We start from the raw sequence: 6,192 nt of genomic DNA, 5'->3' as shown, positions 1-6,192 counted from the left end.
ATATGATAGGAGCAATCAAGGTGTTACAAGTATTCATTATGCACAGATGTTAATTGCACATCATGGGAACTCCAGTCATCATGTTCCAACCTTCATTCCAAGAAAAAGACAGGTAAGGATTATCTTACTTCTGTTTGTGTGATAATTAACCGTTTTCCTCCTGATGGACATTAAAAACTGTTTGAGATTTGTTGCTATGAGTAATAGGACTGAAATCAGTATCTTTGAATATGAAATCTTAGACAGATATGCATACTTTCTCTCAGGAAAAACATAGTAACATGCAAACTTGATTAAACTGGGAAGAGTGTGAAGACTTAAAATTTTTACAAATATTGCTGAACTTCTGTTCCAAAAATGCCATACCAATTTATAGTCTCTCAGATTCATGTGTGTGAATGCTTTACATTCTCACAGACATTTTATTTCATTAGTCTTTTAAATTTTGGCCAAATTTTGGGATGAAAGTTACTGTCTCATTGTTATTTTAGTTCCTTATTTTCAAATAGGTTGAGTATAAAATTAAACTCTCACCCATATGGAGCTGGACTTCAGCATTAATGTCTTGAATGCCAGGATTCTCCTAGGCGTACTTTACATTCTGAAATATCAACAAGACATTCTTCCTTTACTTTGAAATGCAAGAACTCAATGAGAACGATCAGTTGCTGGGCAAGAGAACTGGGCAGGACGCCCTTAGGTAGTGAAGATGTGTGATCAGAAAAATTGCCAGAGGTCATGAGAGGCCACATGAAAAACCTCATCCAGAGAGCCCATGGCAGGCTGGCAGGCAGCATTCTGGATTTAGAGTTTAGCAGAAGGGAGAGAAGGGACTATAAGGGGAGAAGGTAGAAAATCTGGGCAGAGGGTTAAAGATCACTTCTGTTAATCAACTTGGGAAATCTCTGAATTACCACCAGCAGCTGGAAGTTGAGAAGTCTCTGGGCATATCTACTAGATGAAAGGCATAGAGAGGCATGCCAAACATCTCACATGCCTTTGAATTCTCTGTGCCTACCATCAGGCAGAGTATAGGGAGCTTTTCTGTGTCACCCAGTGATTCTAGATGCTGGGAGAGCGCTATATCTCTTGGCTATTCTGGTGGTTCACTGCATCCTTGCTAGTGTTCCTGGCTGGGAGCTGTGCTAATGGCTGCTGGAGACTGGTATTTTCACCCTGTGTACAGGCCCTCCTCCACTGAATTTGGGGCAGTATGAGTGGGAAGGCTCGGGAAGTGGTGACAGTTGAGACAGAACACAAATACCAGTAAGTAGTGAAAGAGGACCTAAAACTGCAGAGAAAGAGAAACTGGCGGGAGATCTCCTGAGGCTAATTACCATAATGACTGCATATAAAGAGCTGAGTGTGAAAAAATAATTTTTTTTTTTTTTCCAGCTGAGTCTGGAAAAAATAATCTAGATGACATCTCCAACTCAGACTGTCCCACATGGTTCCTGAATTCTTTTTTTTCCCAATTCTTTTCAGTTCTATTTCTTCTCAATAACTGTGTAAAATAGTTATACCTATTTCTTGATTTAACAACTGTGACATTTATTTACTTTAAATGTTCAGAACAGATTTTAATTTTTATACATAAAAATTTCATTAAAATCCTAATTCACCAAATATTGGCAAAAATCATGAACAATAAACAGTAAACATAAATCCAAATGAATAATAAACATAGGAATATGTTAAACATGAAAAAATAATGTTATTTTTTCACCTATCAAAGCAAAATTATAAACCTAATTGTAATTATGTAATTATGTATTAAGTATTCCCATGTATCCAAATAACTGTTTGTTTGTGGGGTTGTTTTCTTTTTTTTTTTTTTTTTGGTATCTTTGGCTGGTTTTGATATCCATGTGATAGTGGCCTCACAGGATAAGTTTGGGAGTGTTCCTTCCTCTGCAATTTTTTGGAATAGTTTCAGATGGATAGGTGTTAACATTTCCCTAAATGTTTGATAGAATTTGCCTGGGAAGCCATCTGCATGTGGGCTATTGTCTGTTAGAATTTTTTAAATCACAGTTTCAATGTTAGTACTTAAGATTGGTCTGTTCGTATTTCCTGCTTCTTTCTTGGGAGACTGTACATTTCTAAGAAATTGTCTATTTCTTCTAAGTTTTCCATTTTATTGGCATACAGTTGCTTATAGTAGTCTCTTAGGTTCCTTTGTATTTCTGTGGTTTCCGTTTTAATTTCTCCTCTTTCACTTCTAATTTTATTAATTTGAGTCCTCTCCCTTGTTTTTTGTTCATGAGTCTGGCTGAAAGTTATCAATTTTGTTTATATTTTAGAAGAATCAGCTTTTAGGTTCATTGATCTTTTCTATTGTTTTCTTCATCCTATATCATTTATTTCTGCTCTGATCTTTATGATTTATTTCCTTCTACTAACTTTAGATTTTGTTTGTTCTTCTCTAGTTGTTTTAGGTATAAGGTTAGGCTGTTTGAGATTTTTATTGTTTCCTGAGGTAAGATTGTATTGCTATAAACTTCCCTCTCAGAACTTCTATGTTCCATAGGTTTTGGATCATCATGTTTTCATTTTAATTTGTCTCTAGGTAATTTTTTATTTCTTCTTTGATTTCTTCAGTGATCTATTGGTTATTTAGCAAAATATTGTCTAGCCTCCATGTGCTTGTGGGTTTTTTTTTTTTTTAGCTTTTTTCCTTGTAGTTGATTTCTAATCTCATAGCATTCTGGTTGGAATATATAGGCATATATACATACACACACATATACATTCCTATATAGTCATACTCATACTATACAAAAAAGCTGAAGCTCCAATACTTGATGCTAGGAAAGACTAGGGGCAAGAGCAGAAGGGGGTGGTAGAGGATGAGATGGTTGGATGGTATCACTGACTCAGTGGACGTGAGTTTGAGCAAACTCTGGGAGAAGGGAAGGACTGGGAAGCCTAGCGTGCTGCAGTCTATGGGGTGGTAAAGAGTTGTACATGACTTAGTGACTGAACAACAATAACAACACTTATACTAACAAATACACACAATTGGTAGTTGTTTCTGTGTGAGCACCCATGCAGAGACTTAACCCAGAAGGTGACTTTGTTTGTATAGTTCCTTTTGCTCAATTATAAAATGAATGCCCATTACAAAGGCAAATACACTGAAAAAAGTCAATAAAGAATAAAGGGACCACATCCTCATGATCTTCTGAAAAGCCTCTGAATACATGGAGCTGCTCTTTTACCTTAGGTTGAAAGAAGTAGAATCTATCAAGCACTTCATGGCCTTGTCAGCAAACTGGATGTCACTAACGTTGGGAGTCTAAATGGTGGCAGGGGCTTCCCAAGAGAGTCTTCTGATGAGTCTCCTTTCATGAAAGGTAACTGCCCTACTAAGGAGGAGATCAAGGAATTCTTGAATATAATGAGGGTGAGACGGAGAAAACACTTCATCGTTAAGAGCCCAGAAAGCCTATCACTCAAGATTTATGCAGGAAAAGTAACTGGAGTGCCAGCAGGTGCCAACAGTGATCCTCCATAGTATGAATTCCTATGGGGTCCAAGGGCCCATTCAGAAACCAACAAGATGAACATCCTGGAGGTTTGGCAAGGTCACTTACACTATCCACAGTTCCTTCCCACACCAATATGAGGAAGCTTTTAGAAATGAGGAAAAGAGAACCTGACCAAGTTGTAATGAGGGTAAGCACTACTGACACAGACAGCACATGTTCCAGGGTCATGTCCAGTTTCTTCTCCTACCCACAATGAGTCTGCGCTGGTTTCTTTAATTTGTTGTTGAAGAGAGCAGTGAATGTTTCAACTAATGGAGAATTGGTGCTGGGCTAGAAGAAACAACGTTTATCATTTTGTCTTCCTGTTTTATGTGATACCTTGGAGATTTCCCTTCCTTCCTTCTTCCTTCTTTTTATAAAATAAAATTTTCATTCTTTTTAAATTTCTTTCTTCTTTCTAATTAATTCCTAAATGTGTCTTTTAACAGGAGATTTAAATAGCTTCAGAATATAAGTTTACTAGTCAAATCTTTGGTTACATACTCAGCGACCCCATGGATTGCAGCCTACCAGGCTCCTCCATCCATGGGATTTTCCAGGCAGGAATACTGGAGTGGGGTGCCATTGCCTTCGGAGATTCATTCTGCCCAAGTGGTATGCTTAATGAACTTCCACCCAAGAGTCTCATCATCTGCAGTTGGACCTGGTTTAGATGATGAGACTTGGATTTTAAGTCAATTGTGTAATGAGGCAAAACTCTGAGGGATCTTGAGATAGGGTGAATGAATTTTGTATAAGGTAGGGGCAGGAAATATTGAAGCCTGGAGAGTAAACTGTGGCAGGCAGAACCTCATGTGACCCCCCTGATCACCAATTCCTGGTGATCATGCCTTTGTATATTGGTTTAGGGTGGGGCCTCTGACTTGCTTCTAATTAATATATTATGACAAAGGTGATGAGATGTCACCTCTATGATGACATTACATTATATGTGTTACAGAAATAATTAGAAAAACAAACCATCCTGCTGATTCAAAAATTCCTCTCCACATATTATGCATAAAATAAAAAACAAATATAGATTATTAAGGAAATATCTTTCTTGAAAAAATTATTACCAAGGTACAAAGGGAATTTTGAAATAGGGGGAGGGGAAATATTGCAGTAGAGAAAAGCTGTAACCATAAGATCTCCAAGAATCTCAAGTATTAGGCAAAAAGGGTTTTTCTTTTCTAAATGGGAGTAAACAACACTAGAAAGACTGGGTGTGGGGAGAGGGCATGAAGTGGGTAGCGTGACTGGATACTGAATCAGAGAATGTTTTACCCTGAGGCCTGCCTATTTTCAAGACAGGTTGTTTGCTAGGTCTGGTGAGAGGAGGCCAAAATTCAGGAGACTGGAAGAAAAAGAGAAGCTTAACCCAAGTTTGGATAACAAGCATTTTGTTTCAACTGATCACTTATGAAACAAAAAGTGGTATTTCTGAGTATCCGTATCTGACCTTGTCATAGGTAAACAAAGGAACATCCATGAGTCTTATTTAAATTATATGGGGAAGAATGGTTCTTTCAGGTAAGCAATTTCCTGAAACACAAAGCAGGAGGATCTCTTAACCTTCACTGTTTTCCAGAATCACAGGGTTCAGGTAAAATATTATCATATAGGCAAGAAAATAATTTTAATATTAAATAAACATAAACTGGGATATGAGGTGCATCACAAGCAAGCAACTAAAGAGATATCAAAGTCAACAAGAAATCTCACCCTTTTATATAGCCAAGCAGATATAACCCATTACATTCACATTCTCGAGATAAAAGATAGCTAGACCTCAAGAAAGAGGACTCAATATCACCGTTGGTGCTTTGCTAAGTCTCTTTAGTCATGTCCGACTCACACCTAGATTTTTTTTAATATGCTAGACAGCATATTAAAAAGCAGAGACATCACTTTGCAGACAAAAGTCAGTATAGTCAAAGCTATGGTTCTTCCAGTAGTCATGTATGGATGTGAGAGTTGAACCAAGGAAAGCTGAGTGCTCAAGAATTGATACTTTCAAATTGGGGTGCCGGAGAAGACTCTTGAGAGTCCCTTGGACTCCAAGGAGATGAAACCAATCACTCCTAAAGGAAATCAGTCCTGAATATTCATTAGAAGGACTGATGCTGAGGCTGAAGCTCCAATACTTTGGCCACCTGATGCAAAGAGCTGACTCATTGTAAAAGACCTTGATGCAGGGAAAGATTGAAGGCAAAAGAAGAGAACGGCAGAGGATGAGACAGTTGGATGGCATCACCGACTTAATGGACATGAGTTTGCGCAAAGGCCGGGAGATAGTGAAGGACAGGGAAGCCTGGTGTGTTGCAGTCCATAGGGTCACAAAGAGTTGGACGTGACTTAGTGACTGAACAACAATCACCATGTGTTAGACAATTCTTCCTGAATGCATGTGGTAAGTGGGGTGGTACAATGTATTAGCCTTTATCCAAAGGAAAACATTCATAGGTGGAAAAATTGGCAAGAATATTGAAAAGAGAATGGTTTTCTATTTACAAGTTTTCTAAAGTAAATGCTCTAAAAAGAGAAAGTCTCATGCCTTTTTTGGGGCACCAAAAGAATTATTTTTTATTTTTTTAATTTATATTTTTCTTTCCAATACCCTCCCTTTCTTGCTACAGAATAGTAACACTACAGTTTTAAC

At 37.7% G+C, this 6,192-nt stretch overlaps 1 non-coding gene across 1 annotated transcript; it reads right to left on the bottom strand.

The window, feature by feature from the left end:
• LOC138986545 (U8 small nucleolar RNA) lies at positions 1 to 134 on the bottom strand. Its single transcript, XR_011463358.1, has one exon. It is a non-coding gene; the product is annotated as a U8 small nucleolar RNA (small nucleolar RNA).
• Between the last annotated feature and the right edge of the window lie 6,058 nt (positions 135 to 6,192).

The sequence above is a fragment of the Bos mutus genome, chromosome X (assembly GCF_027580195.1).
Source record: "Bos mutus isolate GX-2022 chromosome X, NWIPB_WYAK_1.1, whole genome shotgun sequence".
Lineage (NCBI taxonomy): Eukaryota > Metazoa > Chordata > Mammalia > Artiodactyla > Bovidae > Bos > Bos mutus.
This window is presented reverse-complemented; position numbering and strand designations above follow the sequence as displayed.